Source organism: Lissotriton vulgaris, chromosome 5 (genome assembly GCF_964263255.1).
Source record: "Lissotriton vulgaris chromosome 5, aLisVul1.2, whole genome shotgun sequence".
In the NCBI taxonomy this organism is placed as follows: domain Eukaryota; kingdom Metazoa; phylum Chordata; class Amphibia; order Caudata; family Salamandridae; genus Lissotriton; species Lissotriton vulgaris.
In genome coordinates this window covers 1,610,818,779-1,610,843,127 of record NC_141693.1, presented here as the reverse complement: position 1 = coordinate 1,610,843,127, position 24,349 = coordinate 1,610,818,779, and the positions used below count along the sequence as shown (strand labels likewise).

The 24,349-nt window shown below is 47.5% G+C and overlaps 1 protein-coding gene across 1 annotated transcript in view; it reads left to right on the top strand.

The window, feature by feature from the left end:
- Window positions 1-1,484: 1,484 nt before the first annotated feature.
- LOC147716816 (twisted gastrulation protein homolog 1-A-like) overlaps window positions 1,485-24,349 on the top strand; it is an 89,046-nt gene continuing 66,181 nt past the window's right edge. The window contains exon 1 of the mRNA XM_086923759.1: window positions 1,485-2,087. The gene's annotated coding sequence lies outside the window, so the exon portion shown is untranslated. The remainder of the gene's footprint in view (window positions 2,088-24,349) is intronic.

Genomic DNA, 24,349 nt, shown 5'->3' with positions numbered 1-24,349 from the left:
GCACACATAAGAACGAAGGCAAGCGCAGCGCCAACGCAGGTGGTGTTACCTTGAGCACAATTTCGCTGCTGCAAAGCGCATTCAGACGGCTATCAGCGCTGGGCTCACTCCACTTCAAGAACACTGGTTCAAGATTGTAAAGTCTGGAAGCAGCCCCACTGTGGTAAGAGGTTCACGGACTACGAAGCACAGGATGCAGTGGACATAGCCACGCCCACTGTGGCAGGTGAGAGCAATATTAGACGTGACGAACATTGCCTCTGAAGAAAGGATTACTTCCTGAAACGCGTCAGGCTTTCATGTTTGAAAACGGCTCTGTTTAGCTGCCTGGAGCGAGCAGTGAAATGGATGCAAATAAATGTGCTTAATTGAAACTTCGTGTGGTTTTGCTTCACTTGGGCTACCTGTACTCTAAAAATATATATATAATATTTGAATACATTGCATTTACGAGTTAGTGAATGTAATTGGTCACGATTCAATGTACACTTGAAATACAAAACAGTCTCACTTGTATTGCAAGGCAAGCACTCTAGGTGGCAGAATGATGCACCAAACAAGCATTTGCATGAGGCGCAGCCAAAGTCCACACTGTGTACATTTCAAACAATTGCTAACAATAGGCCGCGCAGACAGCTACGCTATCAAGCCAGACCAAATAAAAAAAAGGAAAAACATTGTTTGGGTGGGTTAGAGGTAGTCCTGTGTCTTTACCGGTCCATTTCGCACATACTTGGGCTTCAGTTTATTAGCTGTGTACCCACACGCAGCCGGTGTCATAACGCTGTTCAGAGTGACGCAACAAGACACTGAAGTCAAATCACGCATTGACAGTTGTAGCAGAACAGATTATACCTAAGTACAATAATTGGTCAATGATAATTACCCAGGTAAACAAGATGCAGAGTAAAGGAGTTAATAAGAAGTACATGTCACTGCCAGCATGGTGTACGTCACTGGAGTGTCAGCTTGGTGTACGTCACTGCCAGCATGGTGTACGTCACTGCCAGCATGGTTTACTTCACTGACAGCATGGTGTATGTCACTGTCTGCATGGTGTACGTCACTGTCAGCTTGGTGTACTTCACTGCCAGCATGGCTACTTCACTGACAGCATGGTGTACTTCACTGACAGCATTGTGTACTTCACTGTCTGCATAGTGTACGTCACTGTCAGCTTGGTGTACGTCACCTCCAGCATGGTGTACTTCACTGACAGCATGGTGTACGTCACTGCCAGCATGGTGTACGTCAATGTCAGCATGGTGTACGTCACTGTCAGCATGGTATACGTCGAAGCCAGCATGGTGTACTTCTCTATCAGCATGGTGTACGTCACTGTCAGCATGGTGTACGTCACTGTCAGCATGGTGTACGTCACTGTCAGCATGGTGTACGTCACTGTCAGCTTGGTGTACGTCCTTGTCAGCATGGTGTACGTCACTATCAGCATGGTGTACTTCACTGCCAGCATGGTGTACGTCACTGTCAGCATGGTGCAGAGTTTCAGGATCAACACAACCGGTCTCAACAAACCAGGTTAGAAGTGGTGAGGAGGGCACCTTGTGTGTCATTCAAACTCAGTTAATTTCACTTTTAAACGGAGACAGGCCTTCCCTTGCTCTCGCTCTCGACGCTGCATTAAAAGATTGAGAGAACTATAAGATGATTGCTTAGATAGTGGTTTCAGCTTTACTAGAGTATGTGGGCTCCGCCTCCTTCATCTGCTGTGTGTGTGGCATTCAGTCTGGAGTGCAGAAACGTGAACTCAGTCTGTGCCTGGGGAAGACTGGCCCCCTGAGAGGGGCTCTGTCCTCCCTCCTCCCGCTCAGGCCTCCATCCAGATGTGCTGATCCTGTTTTTCCGACTCTGAAGAATTAAAGCTCTGTGTGTAGCACCGCTCGCCCCTCCCCCTACCTTACCGCCGCACCAGCTCCCCGAGAGAGGAAAGACACGAAGTGTGAGCGAGTCAAGTAAAGAAAACACTGGGACAGGAGGCGAAAGTAAAGCTCCCGCCTTCCCAGTACCCCTCACTTGCAAGGACAGGAAGTTACACACACAGAGGCAGACGACGGGCATCTCTCCAGGTAAGAACCAACGCGAGTTCGAACTAAGAAACTGAATATGATAAAAATGTACGCAGGAGACTAAAAGTGTAAGCTAGAAAAAGAATCGGGGGAGAAAAATAGAAAGAGTGTGTGGAGGATTACAGAAATGAAGAAGAGAGAAAGAAAAGGGAGAAGGTAGAGAACTGGAAGGAAGAAAAAAAGGAGAGAGTAGACAGACGAGCAGAAAGCAGAGCGGGAAGCACAGGGGAGGGAGAGGATGACGGTGAAGAATGGAGAGGCAAGCTGTGGGGAAGACAGCAGACACAAAGGTCGGAGAGGAAGGAAAGGAAAAGTGGGTGAGAGAAGAATGGAGAAGCAAGCAAAAGGGAAGAGTGCATGAGAGAAGGAAGGGGGATTCACACTGAAGGAAGAGGAAACGGAAATGGAAGATGGAGATACGCCATAAAGGGGAAACAAGGAACTCTCAGAGTAAACGGGGACAGGGGAGGCAAGGTGAAGTGGGAGGGAGAGCTGGGAAGAAGGACATGAGGTGAGAGAGAATGGAAAATAATGACTTGAATAAAGTTCCGTATGACTGTCAGTGTTGTCTTCTGTATCTCATTGTGACACTGAGTATGTGTGTTAGTATTTTTTTATATATTTGTTTTTATTGGTATTTTTCCGATTACAATAAGAAGTATGACACACGGGATTCTACAATGACTTGTGGAATTTTAGGATTACAATTATAGTAACAAATTTCAGTGCAGCATAACACAACAATGCCGGCAAACTGCGTCAGCTTAGTGCAGACAGAGCTAATAACATAACAGTCATTTGACGTTGTTGGTGGGCACTGGCAGCTTTGAACTTTGCCCTGGGTGCTGTGTGTGTTGTCTGTTGGGCCTGGTGTGGTGGGTGTGGGTGGTCTGAGGATTGTTTCTTGCTTTTTAGGCAATCTGGACATTGGCTGCTGGAAATGGGTGCGGGGCACTGGGCGTTGAATTCATTGATGGGCACTGGGTGTTGAATTCAGTGATGGGCACTGGGGCATTTGGGCAATCTGGGCTTTGGTTTTTTATGTACGCTGCTCTTTGGGTGGTGGATGTGAATGCGGTGGGCAGTGGGTGAGTGTCTTATTGTGTGGGAAAAGTGGGTGCGTTGGGCACGGTTGTTGGAGAGGTTTTGGGCATTAGTTGTAGTGTTTTGACGGTCATTTTGGGTGTTTGGGCTATTGAGGGTTGTGTGTGGGTGGCCTGGATGCTGTACACAAAGGTCTTCGTTGAGTGGCAGGATATCCCATACCTCCGGGTCTGGAATATACCAGGTGCGATAATTAGCTCTAATTCTACCTTTTCCCCACCAAAAATGAGGAATAACGTGCATTTCCCCCGTGATAAATGTTGGCAGGTTAAGCATGCCTACCAGAGGAAAAATACAGGGGATGTGGAAACTGATACATAAAGCAGAAATCTGACCTCCGCAGACTGGTGGTTGTGCAGGGGCCGGAACCGGTACACTCATGATCAGAAGGAAAAGAATTTACCCAGAGTGCTGGACCTTGAGCGTAGGTTGTGTGTGCTGTGAGCACTTCATATTAAACGTAGGTGTTCTGAGCAAACTGACGATTTTAACAAAAAAAGTGATTGTACTCAAACGGATCAAAAGTTACTATTTTTTTTACCTGTGTTGCTGCGAAGGTTAACTGGTCACTTTTCTAACAGCTGCTTTTGTATGTTATACTGGTACTAATGGCGCAAAAACTTTACAGCGACTGCTAGTATGTGTAAAAATGGCAACATAATAAAGTTTCATAAAATTTACCGCATTATGCTTCAGCCTTATTTTGCTGCATACGTTAGTCAACACTACGACATAATTTTGTATTGCATTGCTGCATAATTCATGTCTCCCCAAAGCAGGCAGCACACAATAGAACTGCTTGTACATGAAGGAGAGAGACCGTGACGTTTGAAAACTTGGTTTGGTGTGCGTTCAAATCCTGCATTGCTGATCCGTAGTTGGTTGTACCACTACAGCTGAAACAAGGCTAATGGAAGTACCAGTGGGTGAAGAGGGCTGGCCTCCAGGGTCCTGTGACCTCAGTTACAGAGTCACTGTTGCTCTAGGGCAGAGGTCTTCAAACTTTTGGATGCTGAGACCCCCCTGTCAACATTTTGAGGCGTGAGGACCCCCTCATGACAAAAATTTCTAAACCTGTAAGCAGGGCTACTGGAATTGAGGCATGGTACATATTATTTGTAGCAGGCACATTAACCCTCTGCACTGTGTGGGTGACAAGAGTCCCCATGTGATGCACGGTAAGCGATGCAACAGTGTGTGAGTAGGGTAGAGGAGTGACTTCCGGGTGAGTGAGGTGGCCGTATGAATTTGGGTGCGAATGCAAGTTCAGAATGGGACGAATGCATTTATGATTACTGACGGGCTTGTTTGAGTGAGTTGCATATTGAACAGTGAGGGGGACAGGTGAGTGAAGTGTCACATGAGTGCATGGCACTCACTCTCTACCTGGGGAGGTACAGCTTTGGTATCCTTTCTCAAGGGAGGTCTCTGCGGTTAGAATTATCCAGTAGAAGACCCAGGGGCATATTACCAAGCAATAGCAATAATTTTCGCTATTGCTTGGTTAGAGACAAAAATGTATCGCCGACCTGCGGCGATTTTTATCGCAGATAAACCTTGGTATTACCTTGGTTTATCGCAAATGCGATAGAAATCGTCCGCAATGCATGAATATCACTGAAAAGTCCGCGATATTCAGCAATGCTCTTAGCCATGTATACACCTCCCTTTGGATAACATGGCTAAGAACTGCTCAGGGCAGGTGTTAGCTTTTGGAGATATTCGCGCTTAGCATGAATATCTCCAAAAGTTGGTAATAGGAGATAGCGATGTTAGTGACTTTTTCCAGTCGCTAACATCTTGGCACGCCCACTTTGCATGTCATTAGTGATAAATATCACTGACATGCAAAGTGGGGCCCAAGATGGTCGCTATCTCCTACTAGCTGTCGCTAATTGGTGTTAGCGACAGCTAGGTAATAGGGAGATAATTTTATCTCTGCTTTCTTGGCTTTTAAAGTAAAAAAAGCGGAGATAAACCCCCTTGATAATATGCCCCACAGTTCCTTACAACATTATTGCTCTTTCTGTAGGATACTCTGTCTGCAGATTCTTTACCTCCTCCCACCTCCCCGTTATGTGGAATGGCCTCTTTTTAACATATGAAAAGGTCCCATGTTGGAGATCAGCCCGCACGCATCTTTCATTGACTTCATGCAGACCTTTCCTCATATAATTTCCTATCTTCCATTCTTCCTTTTAAAACTAACACATTTATTTATTTATTTCTTTATTTCGGCCAATTTGGCCATAAAAGACACATATACACATTAAAAAGCAGAGGATCATAGCAACATGCATACAACAACACTTTAAGACAGTAAATTTAAAAAATAATGCAAGAAATAATTTTTAACTCCTCAATTAAAAACACATTTCATTTTGACTGCAGATTTTTGTAAACATATACAGAGGTCCTACTCAGAGTATCTGACCATGTTTCCTGCGAGTAATGTAAACAGAGTAGAGGAACCTGCTTATACTAAATACACTGAACTGAGTTGTATTGCTTTTTATGATCCTATATGCTGTAGAACAGGATCTGGTTCCTAAAAGAGTGCACATGGGTTTTAACCATTTCTTTCAAGCCTTCGAGTAAGCACTACATATAAACAGCATATGAACCTCATTCTCCATACAGGGGTTTAAGCACATGGAGCAGCACCCGCTTTTGACATTCAGGTCTCCCAGTCTTTTCTGTGACCAGCGTTCTGTATTATAATTCAACATGAGGATCCCATATCTGAACTTCAAATAAAGGGACTTTGCAATAGGTGGCTCTATTTCATCCAAAAAGGATTCAAAGCGAAATTCATCCTTAAAGGATAGAAAATCTTGAATTAGAGACCCAACTCTAACACATTTAAATTCCCTACTCTCTTTTCATTCTGCCTTCTCTCCCCTACTGCAAACTACCCCAGACTATTCATATTTTTCTAGGCTTTCTTCATTCTCAAAAGTTAACCCCTATCTCTCTATACCTTACCTTCTGACTTCCTAGTAATCATTTGTTGAATTGTCACTGGGTCATTATAATCTTCTATTGGTAACATTTGGTTAATCGGATTTTCTCTTTGCCACAACACAGGATATTCAGCTCTTCAGTCCTGTGCACATTATAAAAATGCTGAATAAAGTGTATACGCCTATTACCTTTGTCAAAGGATATTGGACATGCATGCAGCGCCTTTGAGCAGGTAAAACCAGGAATGAGAAGATATTAAATCAGCGTACGCACTGTGAGCAGTGCAGTAAATACCAGCTGATTTCCTACATCTGACGGGACAGCCTATGCAAATGGTCTTTAAAGACCTGTGAAAAACTCGGGCGTGCCTGAGCAAAGACTCCAGTCACTGCCCAGCTGAGGCCCCAGCAGCGCGAGCTGCACTGCAGCAGCCCGGGCTGACTCACAGGCCGGAGGAAGAGGGGGGCTGAAGACCTTGGCAGAAGTGTGACTGGGAGCGCGACCCCCTTTGCATCGCCCCACGCCCCCCTGGGTGGTCGCGCCCCACAGTTTGAAGACCCCTGCTCTAGGGTGTGCTTCTTCGTAGGCCCGGTGCAAGACTGGAGGTGAACTTCAGTATAGATTGTGGTGGACAGGCCTTCAAGGTTAACCCACATTTGCCACCACTAGGGTCCACCTGCTGATGCTAAGACACCGGGGTCTTCTAAGGTCTAGCATTGGAATGTGCTCCCTCAGGAAAGTGGTCTGTTCATGAGGGCTGAACTTGATTCCCCACTCCAAATTCAGCAGCTCTGGCTGTAGTGCAACATCCTCTCCCTTACTGAACACCATACTGCCCCACTGAGAAAAACTCGCAATGCCTTCAGCTAGAACCCAGTTGTGCCCTGCTATAAACACCTGGATGTGACTCAATTCAAATTATGCAATAGACAAGAGTAATATGCTGCCTGGAAAAAAAATTAACATTTTGGAAAAAGCAAACACTCATAGGTTATTATTCAGAAATCAATGAGTTTTTTGCCTGCAATGTTAAGGACATGACTACAGGGCCTGGAAGGGACCCATTTCAATGCCCATTGCTTATATCCTTACAAAAAGTAAGCAGTATGGTTTAAAAAGACCACATACTTGAACACAGAGCTGCAGTACACATTTTATAAACTAAAATAAGGAAAGCAGCTATAAGGATCACATGAAACATTTTCCACTCCAAGCATTAACCAGGTATTGCAGTACCTCCAGGAATGGTGCACTTGTCCTCCTGAGGAAAACAATGCTGACAAGAAAACGAAAGTAACGCCTCAGCTGGCAAACTCTGCAAAGTGGCTCTAATGTGTCTGAGTGGGAATAAAACCTATCTCACCACTTTGCAACCACTCTGTTGTGCTTTATTTAGCTTTTATTTCCTTCGTATTTTGAACCTTTTTTTTCTTTCCATCAGGAGGCTGCACTTTGGAATAGAAAAATGCCAGAAAAAGACGATATTTCCAACAAAAGTGTTTCTTTCTTTTTTGGATCCATTTCACGGGGAACGAATGTAGGAAAGGAGAGAAAAGAGAGGCCAAGAGCCATTTCTTGAATTCAAGGTTTTCAGCAAGTGAGGAGGCCGAGACAGAAAGAGAGAAAAGAGGAAAAGAAAGAAAGAAAAGGGGGCGGGTCAGCTGATAGCGGCAGAGCAGGATAAGTGGACACTGCCCTTGTCTTCTCTGGGCAAGAGGGAAAAGGCAGAGTCCTTTCTTTTTTCTGCCCACCCATATTGTCCCTCAACCGCCGACCATTATCTATAGGCCTCGGCTATTTCTGCCATTCTGGGATGCATTTTTAAAAATAAATAAGTAGGGGAACAATAATATTAAATAAAACAAACTACGGGCACTCCGTGCCCTGCCGATCTCGCCCACTTCTACCACTGGTCAAGCATTATTTTATATACACAATCAAGACTGATACACACACTCAGAGACTAAATCCAAACCAATTGGGAATGTATAAAAAAATATATACTTGTATTTTATTTCTAGAACCAAGCAGGACTTTGAACAAGTAGGTAAAAAATACTTTAAATTGTAAACCTTTACACAGAAATACATTTGCGGATGGATTTGCAATTTTTACAGGTTCGTATCACATTAAAAAGCAGTTTGAATGGCACAGGAATTACATTTAGAATACTTTTTAGTTGCTCTTAGCTTTGAGTTAAAGTTTCTGTTTTACCATGCAAAACACAGTTCAACACGTAACATTTTAGGCCCAAAATCTCATAACATGGATTCCTATGGGAAAAAATGGTTATCGGTTTTGCAGGTAAGTAAACGTCTTACGAGTGGGAGTTTTGGGGGCTAGGATCAAGGTTCCCCAAGGTCTAGATAGGCATTCGAGTTATACCACCAGCGGCACTGGGGCAGCCGGGTGCAGAGTGCAGGGGCCAATTGTTAGGCTGTGGGGCTAAGGGGGCCTTCGGTTAGGGACTGCTTACGAGCAGGCCACTTGGATGTGGGAGCAAATCTCCTGGGGTTAAGATCAGCACTGTATGGGCCAACAATTAGCACAGGAGCTGCACCACCAACAGATCTGGGGAGCTGAGTGCAGGGTGCCGAAGGAGACGTCAGGGGCCCTGTGCTTTTCAAAGGAGACCTTCAGTTCGGCAAAGTCGCTGCAGGCTCAGGCAGGGAGACTTCCTGAAGGTGACCACTGGCTGGAAAGGTAAGTTGGGTTCTTGGAAGATACCTAGACACAGTTGGTTTGGCCACTCAAGGCCGTGGGGTGTCAGGTGCAGTGGTATCTTCTGGCGTTGGGTTTTCTTACCAGCTCCGGTCGCGGTAGGGGAACGCTTCAGGTTGGGGCTGCAGTCGTCGTCTTGAGGCTTGAGGGAGGTCGGGGATCACCAGATACCAGGTCAGGATCACTGGGGAGATATCCTGTGGGGTTGGACCACTCAAAGTCGGGCCGTCGGCGTCTGGTGTGGAGTGGTGCAGAATTGCGGAGTCGCCGGAATCCAGATTCTGGTCTTGGAGTCTTTGTTGAGCAAATTCGGTGCTCTCAGGAGACAGAGTCTGAAAGGTGAGTGCACGGCAGGTCCTCTGGGCTCTGGGGGACTGCTGGACACACTGGTTTCTTTGCTGTAGACAGGTTGGAGGCAGACAGGCCGTTAGGGCTGAGGCCAAAGCAATAGTTGACCTCTTCTTCATGGGTCAGCATGGCGCTTCGGTCCTTCTTTTTTCTTCCTCGAATCTGAGGACACATGGTTCGGGGTTTGCCCCTAAATACTAGATTTAGGGGCGTTAAAGGGGTGTTCAGGTCGGGACCAATGGGTCTCTTCCTAGGTGTAGGTACACCCCTTATCATGCCACCCTCCACTCTCCTTAATTGGCTGATTCCCCCCATCTCCAAGATGGAGGGGACTGAGAAGTGTGCTTCACCTCTCTTCCGATCCCGTAGGGGTGTGGTTGGCAAAGAAGGGCCCACTTCTCGTCCTAACTTGGTTTTCCCACTGATTCTCCCAACCAAAGTGGGGACCAGAACGGGTGACTGGCAGGAGCCTAGCGCACACTCAGTCAAAGTACATCAGCAGTTCGGCAAAACATGGGGGCAACCATGCAGAAACAGGGCACTTTCTCAATCCTATCATCTAGACTCTCAAATTACTGCCCTCCAACACTGCTTAGATCCAGTGACAAAGTGTTGCTGACAGACCCACTGGTCAGAGGGGCCTGTACAGGAGGCATGGTTTTCTCCTATCTAGCCCTTCTGTACTGAAATGGATCACCTTTGCACATTCACATGTGTGTGGATCATCTAGAATTTAGAAAATTACTGAGGACAGTGGTCTTTTAGTGTAGTAATGTCTTGTTGGCTTGTGTTCTGACTCGGGTCGAGATACCCCTCTTAGGGTGATTTGCATGCCATATAAAATATATTAACATAACAGACAAAACCATAAAACAAAACGGTTCCATCACCTAAAGGTGATTTACTCACTAAGGGAGTTGTAATTGAAAAAATATAGGATTGGGATCTTCTCATCTCCAGTCAGACTCTAGAATTCGCCTCCTGGCTACATATAAACTTTGTCATAAGGTAGGATGCTTCAGTGAGTTGAACATTCGCTGCTGAAAATGCAGCCACCTGATGGTCATACAAGAGACGCAGACTCAGCCTTATATCCTTCTTGTGAGGAAAGAGGTTTATTAAATGATGTAGTTTTGCAAACGCACCATGTAATATACTCACAAACCAATCTTGGGTCCAGTCCTGCTTGATTGCAAAACCTTAGATCAACACTGGGTAGCTATGGCTTCGAGTAGTCAGGCTTTATCAAAGAAACAAGTGTAAAGTATTTAGAAGTACCAAAACAGTTGAACAAGAAAGAAACATGGCACAAAGAAAATTCAACACCAATTCATAAAAATAGCTCACATTTTAATGAATGTTTAGATACCAAAATCCACCAGCGGGTTCCAGAGATATAAATGATTAAGCACATGATACATCACTTCTTTTCATTCAAACCGCAAACAAGCATTTGCAAGTACCGCGGTTAGTGGTTATTTTGAAAAATGTGAAAACATGTGTCAAGTTTTGTTAAGTCGAGTTCAGTTACTCTGGTGCACTTTGGGTGACCAACTACAACAGGGAGAAAATCACAGGGACCAGTGAGGCTTGGCAGAAAAATTACTTTGTAGTCAAATCAAAGATACTCCAGTCCAGTTGCAGGCTCTTTGGGTGAGCCTCCATAGACATCAATGGAGTGGTACTGAGCTAGGGATACAGGATGCTGAGGATGTAGATATACGGTACAAAAGGTGGTAGTGATGGACGGAGCATCTGAATCAATCAAACACTCACACCCAGTCAAAAGATCTGGGTTTAATCCATCACCGTTCCTTAGCCCACTCTGCCACCCCAGTTCAGACATGGCTATATGCAAATCAGTCTGACCCTGTGCCTCATGGGAACAGTCCAGCCCGAACTGCCACGCCATGTCTTTCCTGGACCGGAAACAAGCTTCCGAGGACCGCTTTCTGGCATTCCAGCCGTCTTCAGTCCGGGGTGCTTGAATCCAGTGGCAAAGTGAGCAAGGGACTCACGTCTGAGCATACCCTGCCACACTTATGGCGGCCAAAAGTGAGTACAAAAGGGGGTGGTGATGGACGGAGCATCTGAATCATTCAAACACTCACACCCAGTCAAAAGATCTGGGTTTAATCCATCACCGTTCTTTAGCCCACTCTGCCACCCCAGTTCAGACATGGCTATATGTAAATCAGTCTGACCCTGTGCCTCATGGGAACAGTCCAGCCCGAAAGAAAACATGAGCAACAGACATGCAACTTTCTAAAGAAGCCATTTGGTTAAGAGTTTCATTAAATTCAATTTGGGCATCACGTCATGTTTAATGTGACTATTCTTTTGATGCCTTCTAGTACCAACTTTAGTAGTCCCATTCAGAAGTTAGCACAGCTGAGTTATCAGCCTGTAACCCTGTGCTTGTCAATGGGACTACTAGTCTTTCTACGGCAAACACAATAATTTTAGGTTTTTACTGTTAGGACCAATAAAACACATGTCCTACTTTTTAATACACAGCACTCTGCCTTAGGGCTCGGTAAGCCTACCTTAGGGGTGACTTATTTATTAAAATGGAAGGTCTGCACTTTGTCAGTAGTTTAAATGACAATGATGAGTTTTTTTTTTTTTTTTTTTTTTTTTTTTTTTGCGCAAGACCTTTATTTAAAATCAATCATTTGACACAGCATGAGCCTACAACCCGGAGGCCGGCCCGCTACGTTTATTCCATTAACCATCATTGTGATCCAATGTTACACAAGTTCCAGAATATTGCAGAATGTTGCACGTATGGTTAATAGCTGGCATTCGAACTGAGTCTCACTTTTTTTCACTTTTTATAACAAGAACATTAAAACAACATACCCCAATTTGGCCGTATCGTGTAATCCTAATGTACTATCCAGCAGTCGCGTCAGTTTACCTAGGGTCCCTCTCCCCCCGCCGCCATCTCACACCTGTCCCATCAGCACTCATGCAGTCATGCAACCCATTCAGTCTATGTGTGGAAGTTCCTCATTATCCTGCAATGAGGTCAAATAGTCCTCTAGATAGATCCACATGTTTTTAGGTCGAGACTTAGCCGGCAGCAGTTCTTCGAAAGTTTGCAACTTGTCACGACATGTGGACATGTCATGCAACCATGTTTTTAACTTCGGCACTTTCCGACTATGCCAGCATTGTGCCACTTGTCTCTTAGCCAATAAGAGCGCTATCGCACAGAACTTCTTCTTCAAGGCTCTTAACTGCGGTACTATCCCCAGTAAGCAGAGTTTGGGTGTGCAGTGTACCTCCTCCTCCAGCATGACAGATAAAGTAGTAGTCACCTGCCCCCAGTATCCTGCCACCTTTGCGCAGTCCCACGCTAAATGTGCAAAGCCCGCACCCTCCGTGTTGCATCTTTTACATCTGTCCTCCTCTTGAAGCCCAAATTTAAACAATTTCTCTGGTGTGTAATATACTTGATGGAGGAATTTAAAGTGAATCAGCCTCAGATTACCGTTCGGTGTGAGTATTTGTGTCAAAGCGCATGTGTTAGCCCACTCTTCATCAGATAATGGCGCTTCTAGTAGTGCATCCCACCGCCCTCTCGCTTTCAACGCTTGCCCGTCCAGGTCCAATTGTGCGGCCGAGTACAGCCTGGACACCAGGTGTGATAAATCATTAGTTGTGATTAACAGTTGCAGTGGTGCAAGGCATTGCGGTTCTGAAGGGAACGTGGGGTAGTGCTCCCTCAGGGCTCTATTGAGTCTGTAATATGTGAAACGAAACATGGTTGTCTGGTTATTAACATAACCTAGGTTGTCCAGGCCCACGAACTCCCCATCTCGGAACACGTCCCCCATCCTATCGATACCGGCTTTGGCCAGTAGAGACATTCCGACGCTCTCCCCAGTCACCGAGAGCTCCTGGTGGTGGTGCAGCATCATGGCTGGCGCATACAATGGGGTCTTGTGAGCTAATTGCCCTAATTTATGCCAGGCTTTGACCGTGGCATCTACCGTGTTGATATCTCTAGCGTGTAGCGGGGGGCGGGTGTGTGAGATGATTGCCGTGAGTGGAATAGGGTGTGCGTCGCTCTCCTCAATAGCGGTGTGGGTGAGGTAAGGAACTGCGTGATACCAATACGCCGCATATTGTGCTTGCGCGCACAAGTAATACAGGAGAAAGTCAGGTACCCCGAAGCCGCCTCTTGCAAGTGGAAGTTGCAGAGTTCGCAGATCCACACGTGCCTGTTTACCCGCCCAGATCAAGGTCCGCACCAAGGAGTTAATGTGTCGGAAGATAGTCTGCGGTGGAGTGATTGGTATGTTGTTAAACAGGTATAATAGCTTGGGCAGTATGTTCATTTTGACAATCGCTATCCTGTCCGCCAATGAAAGGGGCAGATGTATCCAACGTTGTACACTTTCCTCCAGTTTCGTCAGCACTACTCCGTAGTTTGCCCTGAGCACCTCATCCGGATCTCTGTGGTACATGACCCCTAGGTATCGTATAGGATCCTGTTGCCATCCCAGCGGAAAGTCCACCACAAACTCAGAAGTGGTGTCCGTGAGGGGTATTATAGATGATTTGGACCAATTTATGGCTAGACCCGAATGCCCCCCGAACCTTATGTATTCCCTGAGTATGGCGTTCAAATGAGTCTCCGGGTCCCGGACGTATAGCAACATGTCATCTGCATATAATGAGATGTGAAGCGGCCTGGCTATGAAGTTCAGTGCCGATTCTCTGTAGTTTTGTCGTATCAGACACGCCAAAGGTTCTAGCGCTAATGCAAATAATAGCGGCGAGAGTGGGCAGCCTTGCCGCGTCCCTCGCTCAATCGCAAATTGGTCCGAAATGTACCCATTAATCCTGCCCCTAGCATTCGGTTTCGTGTAAAGCAGGGTGACCCATTGCACAAAGCGTTTGGGGAACCCCATTCTATTGAGGACTGTGATCATATACCTCCATTCAATAGAGTCAAACGCCTTCGCTGCGTCTAGCATGACCGCTACAGCTTTGACTGAAGGTTGTAGATAGTGCGATAGCGCAAATAGAGTCCGGGTGTTATGTGCTGTCGATCTGGTGGGTACAAAGCCGGACTGATCCGGTAGTACCAGACTAGTCATCAGTGGTGATAGCCGCTTGGCTATAAGCTTAGCAAGAATTTTCGAGTCTACGTTGATTAAAGATAACGGTCGGTACGAGTCACACTCCTCCGGATCTTTAGATGGTTTCAGGAGAGCGATAATCATGGCTTCGCGTAGCGTGGGGGGAAGTATGCCTTTCTCAAAGGCGGTGCCAAACATATCTACTAAGTGTGGCGCTAGTATGTCCGCATATTGTTTATAAAATTCCGGGGTGAACCCATCCGGGCCAGGTGCCTTGCCATTCGGAAGTGAGCCTATTATCTCTTTAACCTCATCTGCCGTGATAGGCCTTGCTAAGTACTCCCTGTGTGCGTCTGACAGCCACCCTATCGCTACATCTTGCAGGTATGTGTAAGTGTCATCCGCCGGAGCCGTGGGTTGTGATTTGTATAGGGATCCAAATGAATTTACAAAGCATTTCAGTATGTCATTAGCATGGGTTTGTGTGTTGCCCTCCCCATTCTTAACCCTAAGTATCGTAGTCTGGCCTCGACCTGTGCAGATTTTCCTAGCCAGTACAGCCCCCGGCCGACCACCTTCCCCAAAAGCTCTAGCCACATGTGTGCGGTTTAAATATTTCATTTCAGAGTCTAGAAAGGTCTCGTGTTCCGTGTGTATTTCGCGAAGCTTGGCCAAGTGCGTGGTGTCCTGAGTGGATTCATATAGGGATTCCAGGTCTCTCATTTGCTGTTCGCATCTTCGTATCTGAGTTCTAATATCCTTCAGAACCCCCACTGTGGTGCTTATACAGACCCCTCTTATCGTGGCTTTGAAAGCTTCCCAGAGGACGCCAGGATCTTCAGTCGATGGGGCATTAAGGTCAAAGTAATCTCTAATCGCCTTCTGAAGCGTGTCTGCATAAACGGCATCTGTAAGAGCACGCGCGTTAAAGCGCCATTGGAAGGGGGGGGTGTGTATAGTGGAACGTCCAGCTGTAGTAGGACAGGATTGTGATCGGACAGTGTGCGAGGGAGCACCTGTAGGTGTCTCACCCATAGTGCCAGATCAGAGGAACCTAGCCAGTAATCCAACCTGGACCAGCTATTGTGGGAAGCATTAACGTGCGTGGCCCCAGGTGCATCAGTGTATCTCAATCTCCAAAGATCCTCCATACTTAGATCCTTCATCATGTGTCCCACCATTGTGCGTGATTGCTTGTGCTGTTCCACCGAATTAGCTGAACGGTCTAAACCGTCCCGGAGTGTCACGTTCCAATCCCCACCACACAATATATGCGCGCTATTGTGTTCCTGCAGGTGTCCCCATACCCCCCTGAAGAAATCCGGGGCATCAGTGTTAGGACCGTACACATTCAGCAATGTAACTTTCTGCCCCCTCAATGTCCCTGAAACCATTAAGAACCTGCCTTCAGGGTCCTGTGTGACTGTGTGACTCACAAAGCCCACCCCTCGTTTCACCAAAATGATCACCCCCCTAGAGTAAGAAGAGTACGAGGCCCTGAAAACTTCCTCCGCCCATCTTGCCCCCAGTTGTGCTTGTGAGTGTGGGGCCAGGTGAGATTCCTGTAGGAAGGCTATATCCACATTCCACCTCGTCAGGCTCGCAAAAATCTGTCGTATTTTACGCGGCTGTGAGAACCCTCTAATGTTCCAGGTTAGTATGTTTAAACTGCGTCTACACACCTCCCTAGTCCCCATCAGTTTCCAATGACATAATGCCTGAACGTTCAGTACAAATCAATTGCAGAATGATTATGAGCATCACCCCAATAAGTGCTCCAATCGATCCAGCAGTAGCGGGGACCAACTCGGAACCAGTACAAAAAGACATTACACATTCTGTCGGCCTAACAGTACAATCACACATCCCGCCCCCCCAGAACCCACCCACTCCAGCAACCCCAACCTGCCGAAGCCTTTCCCGTCCAGTGCACCAAGTCAGAACTCCCATAAACAGTAACATAGTGCCAGAACCAAATTCTTATTGGGTAATACCCTTGTAGAGGTCCGCCAGGGGCACAACTCACCACCCGGTGTACAGGTGTGGGCGATGCTAAAGCAGCTTTATGAATCGCAGTTCTGGTGCATACCCGCCGCCCCCTTCCCCCCCCCCGCCCCCCGAACAACCAACAACCAAGCCACCGGCTAAGTGACATGACTGGCATAGCGTGTCCCCATTGCAATTCAAACAGTTCGTCAGCAAGGCACATTATTCCACCCTCCATATCCTGACTGCAAATCCTGACAAAGTGCATTGGGCCTCTCTCACAATCAGCGACGGAGGCTTTCCATAGTTCAACTATATCGAGCAGAGTACATCAGACAAAGGGGCAGTTTCTCGCCAGTCGCGCATTTGCCTGCATTGAGAAGTCGCCACCTGATGATAGCGTCACTCCATTGTGTATGTCAACACCGCCCTATGGGTTGCGCATGAGTTGTAGTGTATTCCCAGTGCAAAGTTAGTAGTGAGTCGCATCTCCGAACAGAGGCCTCTTAGCCCCAACTGGGCCTCTACACTCAGGCGCTCCGCGCATTTTGAGTCAATCCCACCACCAGGCAATCTGGAAAACAAGTTCTTAGCAGGCTAGCAAATGTGGAAATGAAAGGCCATGCTAAAACGCATGATGTAGTAACTGAATTGTACACTCACCAGTGGCATATCATGAAAGAACCCTTCATTGTTAGTCCGAGTCTTGTCGTTGTTCACGTTGCAAATTGTCTCTGATCTCCCGTTGAACCCTTTTGACAAATTCTTGTGCTGCTTTCGGAGTCGGTAGTATCGTCGCTTTCTCCTTCCACATCACTCTGAGGCGAGCTGGGTACATCATGGAGTAGACAATGTTCAACTCACGCAATTTAGATTTCACTGTAGTATATTCCTTCCGGGCCTGTTGGACCGCAACTGTGTGGTCCGGATAGAATTCCAAGGAATTCCCTTGATGTTGGATCTTCCCTTTCTCTCTTGCTAGCCGAAGGATCGTGTCCCTGTCGCGATAATTGAGGATACGCGCAACAATCGGTCTCGGCGTGGCACCGGGTGGTGGCTTCGGGGCTAGTGATCTATGAGCACGTTCCACAATAAAGAGGGGCGACAGGGCCTCAGCTCCGAACAGATCCCTGCACAATGTTTCCACGTAGGTTTCCATGCGGCCTGTGTTTGTGGACTCCGGCAGGCCTGCGATCCGTACGTTGTTGCGCCTCGAGCGCGCTTCTAAATCCTCCTCCTTCGCCTTTATAACCTCCAGTAGCCTTTCCATATCTGCGCACTTTGAGGTGGAGGCCCGCGCCTCATCTTCGACCGCAGATATCCGTGTTTCGGCCTCGTCCAGCCTTTCCCCATGCTTTTCCTGTCGCGCTGCCATGGTGTCCATTCTACAAGTTAAGTTGTCTAACTTGCCATTAATATCCTGCAGGTTTGACTGTATCGCTAGCAGGATCTTTTCGATGTTGTTATTGGGCGCCTGACCTGCCTCCTCCTCCGGTACCCCGTCAGTGGATTTCTGCGTTTTCTTCGTCTCAAAAGGCAGGCCCTGTTGGTGCTTGTCTGGCTTGCCCATGCTCGCGGATGGGGAGGTTGTCTTTCTGTACGTGGATCCCGAAGCCCTCGTCTGTCTGGTCGCTGACGCCGTGTTGAACCCCACCCTTGGGGCGAATGCCGCCTAGCAAACCCCCTCCACGTGGTGAACTTCAGGCTTCCCAACCTCGCAGAGGATATCACAGGCCCTCCGAGGCCCACAGTTGGTATGGCGTTGTTCTACGGCCAGCACTCTCCCCCCACTCAGTGTTAGAGTAGGCAGCCCTCCACGCTGGTGCGACGCTTCTGCAGGGCCAACATATGCCAGGCGTTGTCTCTCCGTGTGGCCCGCGCCGGCCTGTAGGTTCGGGGTCTGCGAGCGTCCCACCAAGAGGGGTCGCCCCGCACGTGGTCGTCTGGGAGGATACGCTATTTACAGCAGGCACCAACCCTGGCGCAAGAACAAGCAGTGATCTGTTCACATGTGCTGATGGGGTCCAGCAGCGGCGGCCACAGGTCTCCTAGCAATGGGCGAGCCCCCGCAGATAATTTGGCAGCACTGTCCACCGCCGACTGCTCGTTACTCACAGCACTCACCTCCAGCAGCCAGTACCACTCACCCTGCAGGAGCGCGAGTTCGACTACCTCTGCGTTAGCGCTCCGCACTGTGCACAACGCTGTGTGCTCTTCTGTTAGCTGATCTCCCCTCCGCTGTAACAGGCCACCTCTAGTATCACGCCACTTCCACAGGAGTCGGGGAGTAATCAATTATGCCCGCGTTTTTCGGTTTTCCGCCGCCATTTTGTCAGGCAATGCTTCCAGCGCTGGAATATGGCAATCCGGGGCTTAGCAGCGCCACAATTTCACATGTAGGGGTAGCGGGGGGGATATCCCTCAGAGTCCTACCTCCGCCATGTGTCCCTGCTCCTGGACAGTAGTGGGGCGCCTGTCCTCTGTCCGCCCGTTGCGTGGATGTCTCAACACGGCGGCCATCTTGTCAGGCGCCCGGGTTCCCCGCTACGGTTTATCGCAAATTACCGGGTTGCCTTTGTTCGCCGGTGGCCGGTTCTCATCCCGACATGCGCTCTAACATGTCACACATCGCGCTAGGCTGCCGAGGGGCCGGTTGCTCGGGCGGGGGCGGCGAAAATCACCACATTATGCGATCGCCCGACGGAGCTGCTTCTCAGGCAGCCATGTCGCCGTGCGCCCCCTAGCGCCTCCCAAATGACAATGATGAGTTAAAAGTTTGAAAACTCCTCTGCCAAACAGCAATGGCAGGGCGGAAGTCTTGCTTTGCCTTGTCATACTTATGATGGCATAATAAATGCTGCAGTCAATGAGGGGCACTATAATTTACAAGCCCTTGGTACCCCTGGTACCATATACTAGGGACTTATAAGCAAGTTAACTTATGGCAATTTTGGGTGAGCCAATCAGACATACATGTTTTAATGGTCAGAACACTGACACAGAGGTCTGGTTGGCAGCCCTGAGTGCACCTTCAGAGTTGAAAACCCAGCAGCATCAGTCCAAAACTTTGGGGGTGATCATGCAAAAAGAGTCATTTTCTCACACTTCTGATGTATGTAAAGTTCCGACTCCCGAGGTCGGTAAATTTAGTACTGTAAATTTGATAACAACAAATGTTATTTACAGCATTTAGAAACCACATAAGCATGGTGTGAAGTGCTATATAAAAAGCAAGTTATTATTACCTTAACCATAGCATTAAGAAGTGACCATTTTAAGATATGCAACACGCTACAAAACAACCTTTTTTATAGATAAATTTCTACGGCAGAGAAAGAATATTGAGGAAGAAATATCTTATTGCATAAATATCAAGGTAAAAAAATCGTGGGTCAGGAATATCGACAGAAAAATTCTCGTGGTCAAGATTTTAGGTAAGTAATATCCATTTATAAAATATCGATGTGTATAATATCGTTTACAAAAATATAAGGCCAGATGTAGGTAAATCTGAAATACCGACTACTTAATAGCAAATTTTACCGATTCGCTATTAAGAAATCGGTATTTCCTATGTAGGTAAAGATTTGGTAAAAAATACTGAATCCTTAATATTCCTTCTTACCGAATCGGTAATTGAGATTTGTAATAAGGAATACCTAACCATTCATTTCTTTGGGCATAGGAATGAATGTGAAGACATTCAGTATTAGCAATTCGGTATTACTGAATCAATAATACCGTCCTGATTTCCTCAGACACGGTCGCTCCTCCTCACGCTGCTCCCTGACCTGACTCCAGACGGGTATCGTTATTGCAAGTCCACCACCTGCATTGTAGATGCATATAATAATATTTTAATTAGCATCGTACGCCGCCTTTAAACCTGTTAAATCTGACTAATTAGCATAGCACCGTAGCGCGAGTCGCCCATAGCGCGCTGCAACGCTCTTGTAATTTGTGCTGCCTTTATTTTCACTGTGTGCCTGACTGTGTCATTATATTAGCGTTTTACCATTTTTGTGTCCCAACCCTGCATCGCTTTTGGCTGACTGCCATTTTAGTTTGTTTGTTGTTGTTTTGCCTTCCCTCCCCGGCTCTCCACCCCGCCTCCCGCCTCCCAGCTGCTCCTCCCTCGCCCCTCCCCTTCCACTATCCACATATGACAGATGCTTTTTTCGTGCAGCGTTCACGCGCAGCGGCCGCGCCCCATGCGCGCCAAAGGTAAGCATGTCTACGCCTGTCCGCGCCTGGACGGCACCCAGCGCCAGACCCCCTGGCCCTCGCAAACCGCACTCATCCCGCATAACGTACGACACCGCCACCCTCCTAGCCCTTATCCCCGGACGCACATCACAATGCTACGAGGCTGCCCCAGGACGTACCCACAGCCCCTTCGCCTGCCACTCCTGCAAGTTCGCCTGCATCAAGACCCCCACCAAATCCACAAACACAGCTCCGACCCTAACCACCTGAAGTGCATCCTGCTAAACACCCGCTCGATCCACAGACACGCCACAGAACTCTGGGACCTACTCGACACTGCTTCACCGGACATCGCCTTCCTTACAAAAACCTGGATGAACGCCTCTTCAGCGCCCGACATCGCCATAGCCATCCCGGACGCTTTCAAGATCATCCGAAAAGACCGCACCAACCAAACAGGAGGAGGCATCGCCATCGTTCATAAGAACACCATCAGAATCACGACCAGCTTCGACGATAACCTTGCAACCGCCGAACACCTCCACTTTCAGATCCACACCGACCCCAGGACCACACCTAGAGGCACCTTCATCTACAGACCACCAGGAACCCGTAAACAATTCAGCGAAGACATCACTGACTTCATCAGCCCCAATGCCCTCGCCTCCGAGAACTACATGCTACTGGGAGACCTCAACTTCCACCTGGAAAAGAAAAACGACAGCAACACCACCACCCTTTTGGATAACCTGGCCAATCTTGGTCTCAAACAACTTGTTGACACCCCCATCCATAAAGCCGGACATACGCTCGACCCAATCTTCACCTCCAGTAAGCACATCTCCTTCGATCACACCACAGCTCTCCATTGTACGGACCACAGCTGTGTTCACTTCAACTACAAAACCACCTCGACCCAAAACCCCCCACAACCTATTCCACGAAGAAACTGGAACAAAATCACCACCGACCAACTCCTCACATCGCTCAAACAAAACCCTCCCGCCCTCTCATCGGACCCAAACCAAGCGGCCACCAAACTCAAACAATGGATCACTCACAGCGCTGACGATCTAGCTCCCTTGAAAAACCACCAAACCAAACAGGGTAGCGAAAAAGCCCCCTGGTTCAACGAGGACCTTAAGAAATCCAAGAAACTATGCCGTACTCTCGAGAAAACATGGAGAAAAAACCCAACCACTGACAACCTGACCACCTTCAAGACAGCCACCCGCAAACACCACCAACTGATCCGATCCACCAAGAAGTCAGCATTCAAGGATCGACAACAACGCCCAAAACAGCAAGGAACTATTCAACATCGTCAAAGAATTTACCAACCCCACCACAGCCTCAAACGACATTACTCCCTCCCAAAAACTCTGCGATTCCTTATCCTCTTTCTTCTACAACAAAATCGCCGACATACATAACAGCTTTGAGAACATTTCCAAAAACAGTCCACTCCACCCACCTCTGAACCTAAACCGCCCTCCAACATCCTTAACGCCTGGAACCCAATCACCACTGAAGACACCATCCGCCTAATGAACTCCATCCATTCAGGCTCGCCAACCGAACCCTGTCCCCACCACATCTTCAACAAAGCAGACTCCATCATCACACCCCATCTCCGTGATGTCATCAACTGCTCTTTCAACTCTGCTACCTTCCCAGAAAGCTGGAAACACGCCAAACTCAACGCCCTCTTGAAGAAACCCACAGCGGACCCCTCTGAACTCAAGAACTACCGCCCCATCTCCCTCCTCCCATTCCCTGTCAAAGTCATTGAGAAAGCCGTCAATAGACAGCTCGCCGCCTTCCTTGAATCCAACAACTCCCTCGACTCTTCACAGTCCGGCTTTCGAGCCAAACACAGCACCGTAACCGCCCTTATTGCAGCGATAGATGACATCCGAACACTACTGGACAACGGAGAAACAGTTGCCCTCATCATTCTCGACCTCTCCGCCGCCTTCGACACAGTCTGTCATAGCACCCGCATACAACGCCTCAGCAACATCGGCATACAAGGAAAAGCCTTGGACTGGATCATCTCGTTTCTCGCCGGGAGACCCCAGAGAGTCCGACTCCCCCCATTCAAATCAGAGGCCACTGAAGTCATCTGCGGAGTACCACAAGGATCATCACTCAGTTCCACCCTGTTCAACGTTTACATGAGTCCCCTCGCATCCATCGCGCGACAACACAACCTCAACATCATCTCTTACGCTGACGACACCCAGCTGATCCTTTCCCTTACCAAAGACCCTAACACCGTCAAAACCAATCTTCATGAAGGCATGAAAGAAGTAGCCGAATGGATGAAAAACAGCCGCCTAAAACTTAACTCAGACAAAAAGGAAGTCCTCATCCTAGGATCATCCCCCTCTGCCTGGGACGACTCATGGTGGCCATCGGCCCTGGGCACGGCACCCATACCCACAGACCACGAACGTAACCTAGGCTTCATCCTAGACTCCTCCCTCTCGATGACCAGACAAGTCAACGCCGTCTCATCCTCTTGCTTTAACGTACTTCGTATGCTCAAAAAAATCTTTCGTTGGATCCCCACCGAAACAAGAAAGACTGCCACCCACGCTCTGGTCACTAGCCGACTGGACTATGGAAACACCCTCTATGCCGGAACCACTTCCAAATTACAGAAAAAACTCCAACGCATCCAAAACGCATCAGCCAGATTCATATTGGACATCCCGCGCCAAGCTCACATTACCACTCACCTGAAAGACCTCCACTGGCTTCCTGTCAACAAGAGAATAACGTTCCGTCTCCTCACCCACGCACACGAGGCCCTCTACAAACTAGGACCCGAATGCCTCAACACACGACTGTCCTTCTACACACCGACCTGCCAACTAAGATCCTCCAATCAAGCCCTCGCCGCAGTTCCACGCATCCAAAGATCCTCCATGGGAGGAAGATCCTTCTCCTACTTGGCAGCCAAAACCTGGAATTCTCTCCCCACTCACCTCCGCCTTACCCAGAACCACATTTCCTTCAGGAAGGAACTTAAAACCTGGCTTTTCGATAAATAATGCACCCCCTTCACCCAAGCGCCTTGAGACCCTCTGGGTGAGTAGTGCGCTATACAAATTCCTGAACTTGAACTTGATACCAAGAGGTATTTCAAGGGTGCCACCCTTGAAATGTGCATGTGTGCACATGTGGCGCACATACATGCCCTGAGGGCATGGATGTGTGACACATGGCACTTTAAAAAAAGCAAAAAAGTGTTTTTTTAAAGGACATCGGTAATTACCACCAACTTGAAGTTGGTGGTAATTATCGATTTCTTAAGGCTCAAAAGCACTCTTTAATGTGCTTCATATGTTGCATTTAAGTAATCGGTATTACCGATTCCTTAAATGCAAGAGCAATAAGGAATCGGTATTAAGGAATCTGTATTTACAGATTCCTTACCCACATTAGGAGTGGCTAAATGCCTGACGGTAACGCTGAAATTTACAGAATTTCGGCGTTACCGACCGGTATTTAGCCACCTACATCTGGCTCTATATGTGTTAAAATATTAGTAGTTAATAATAAAATATTTTTTTAAATGTAATTTTGTGTTTTTAGTTCCATAGCGGGTTGTGGGTTTATAGGGGAATAGGGTGTGAAGTAATTTAATTATATAAAATGTATTGCTTATTCATAGTAGTTATTAGTTATTTTTGTATTTGAAATTTGTGTTTAGGTTCCGTAGTTGACTGTGGGTTTATATGGGAGTAGGGTGGGAAGTAATTTTTTTACATACAATTTATTGGATAATTTATATTTATTAATATTTGTTTAATTGTGATGTTATAGTGTTAA